The sequence below is a fragment of the Lactuca serriola genome, chromosome 6, assembly GCF_051521515.1.
Source record: "Lactuca serriola cultivar US96UC23 chromosome 6, Lser_US96UC23_V15, whole genome shotgun sequence".
Taxonomy (NCBI): Eukaryota; Viridiplantae; Streptophyta; class Magnoliopsida; order Asterales; family Asteraceae; genus Lactuca; species Lactuca serriola.
The window spans coordinates 28,357,224-28,360,037 of record NC_136413.1 but is presented as its reverse complement, the minus strand read 5'-3'; the positions used below and the strand labels follow the sequence as shown (position 1 = coordinate 28,360,037).

General features: G+C 32.6%; 1 long non-coding RNA gene across 1 annotated transcript; it reads right to left on the bottom strand.

Moving 5' to 3' along the window:
• Positions 1-395: 395 nt before the first annotated feature.
• Positions 396-1,902, bottom strand: LOC145058432 (uncharacterized). Its single transcript, XR_013686389.1, has 3 exons — positions 1,197-1,902; positions 936-1,095; positions 396-673 (listed from the first exon to the last, which is right to left on the bottom strand). It is a non-coding gene; the product is annotated as an uncharacterized LOC145058432 (long non-coding RNA).
• Between the last annotated feature and the right edge of the window lie 912 nt (positions 1,903-2,814).

Below are 2,814 nucleotides of genomic sequence, written 5' to 3'. Positions count from 1 at the left end.
CAAGTGGTAATCGTCCTAGGTCGCAACCTTTCAAAACAATGAAGGAACAAATTATCTAGAGAATTAAGTTTAATATCTAATTTTCGGATAAGTGATATTTTAACAGAGAGGTCATTGTAGCGTATCTCTGTTTCCATTTATGTGCATATAATGTTACGTATAAATCAAGGTTGCAGAATTTGCTCGACGTAGGCTCGACGGTAGATTGGGATCAATGGATTAATCGGTTAGACGGTGATTAATCGGGGACCATTAATTATTAAAAAAAATATTAATAAATAAATAAATATAACATTAATCCTAAGAATATAACATTAAATATAACATTATAAATTAAAAATTATTAAAATATTAATAAATATAACATTATAACATCAAACTATGATTACAAAAAACTCATTTGATCCTTAATACATCACATCTAAATAACCAACTACTGCAGCATTGTGGACGTTGAGAGAACATGAACAGTTTAAAAAGCTTTCTTTCTTGGTCTCCCTCTTGGCTTCTTTGGTTGATTCATTTAAATATTTGTTTCTCCATTCCTTTTTGCTTTGACTTTGAAGACTCTGATGAACTAGAATGCATTTTCATCAGAAATTAAAATAAGATGCATTCGACATACATGAGCATATGGTATGCGATTCAAATTCTTGAGGGATGAAGAACCAGCCTGCAATCATAAACCAATTTCACCATTATGCAAAGGCTTGGAATTGGATACTAACATTCAGTTGGAACTTTAACACATTAAAAACAAATTAACACATTAACAATCAACCAGACATTATCAATCAAATTAACAGTTAATAGGAGCATATATGAACAATGAGTTTTAACAGTGGATAATTAAACAAGCCGATTCCTGTTCCTTCCAATTAACCCTCCTTATAATCACTAAACAGTCAATTAAACAAGGAAAAATAGAGAATAACCTGTGGTTGGAGAACTAAAATCGCAAAACAGCGACATCGGTGTAGAGATCGATACCGAATGTGGCCGGCGTTCAATTTAGACGGACTGTGGTCGACGGCGGAATGTGAATCAAATTTCATTGAGACAAAATATCAAACAGTTGGTGTGCACCTGTTGTGACTGATTCAGTTACATCACAAACATTGATTCAATTACATTACCATGTTACAATCTCTGAGAATTTGCGATTGAAGAACAAACATTGAGATTGAAGAACTAACCTGCGATGGAGCATGATGGTTGATTCGACGATAGAGCAGCAGTGGAAGGAAAACGACGATGCAGTAATGATGGTTAGCACGATTGAAGAACTAACCGGAGATGAAGCATCAATGGAAGAATAGTGGGAAACGAATGAAAGAAGAAACATTTCCGATTCAGGGGTATTGACACTTCAATCTGGAACAACTTCTGCAATCATTCGCCTCCACCGTCGATCGCGTCATCACGTTTGCCAATTGGATACCTTCGATTCAACCTCATCTTTCTTCGATGGCTAATGGCTAACAGCAGCACGACATTAGTCGATGGGGAAGAACGTAATGCAAAGGAAATATATTGAAGATTAAAAGTTTAAGCATCCCACATCGAACCTGGAAACTATTTATCAAGGAAACAAAATTCTATATAAGAAAATCCTTAATACGAAACCAAATGCAATTATGTTTTAGGCAAACCGGCTCCTTTGAGCCGGTGGGGTCTTTTACAGTCAGTTGGACCGATTAGATCTGATTTGGTCCGAATTGGGCCAAAACCGATATTGACCAAGACTGCCTACCTAACCCTCTAACACCTAAATGTATGGTAACATATTGTATTTTCTTATCTTTTTACATCTACAACATGTTATAAGATGCGCAAATTATTAGATGCATAAGGGCAATTTGGGTAATACACATTGACCATAAGAGCGAGAATATTAGATTGGGAGAGCGGAAGGAAAGCCACATGGGCTAACATGCATAAGGGCAATTTGAGTAATACACATTTCAGCGCAGATTATTAGATGCATAAGGGCAATTTAGGTAATACATATTGACCATAAGAGCGGGAATAGTAGATTGGGAAAGCGGAAGGAAAGCCACATGGGCTAACATGCATAAGGGCAATTTGAGTAATACACATTTCATTATAGCATCACCATTTCTTTTTCTTTTTTGAATCATTACAATGAGTCCTATGAATTTTTTCCGTTGTTTGTTTTTTTGAAAATGTTTATAATTTGAGTTGCTCATTCCTTCTCTCTTTAACTGATCTATAAATAAATAAATAAATAAATAAATAAGCATCAATGAATCTGTAAGCAAAACTAATAAAGTGACAATTAAACGAAAACATAGGAACCTGTAATGCCACAAATAACCAACGAAAAAAAGAGGGACCAAAAAAGACAAAAAGGAAGCAACTTTAAAATGACCCAAATATAGTTGAGGGACCATTTCTGCCATAAAAATATTAATATGACTAAATACTAATAATATGTAATAAAGGCGAGTGTTATGAAAAATTCAAACGAAAGTGAAAGGGTTGTTTGTGAACAAAAACATAAAGATGAATGGTGAATGTTGTAACATTAATTGAAAAAAGAAATTTCAACCAATCAAAACAAAGTACTGTTACAATTTTTCATAACTTTAATATATATATATATATATATATATATATATATATATATATATATATATATATATATATATATATATATATATATATATATATATAATCACTTTAACCAAAGGCTTGCTAAAGACTAAAAATATTATTAAAATAAATTAAAGTGTATTATATTATGTTTTGAAACTCTATTTCAAGACCATTAAGCTTTTTAAAAAGGAGAAA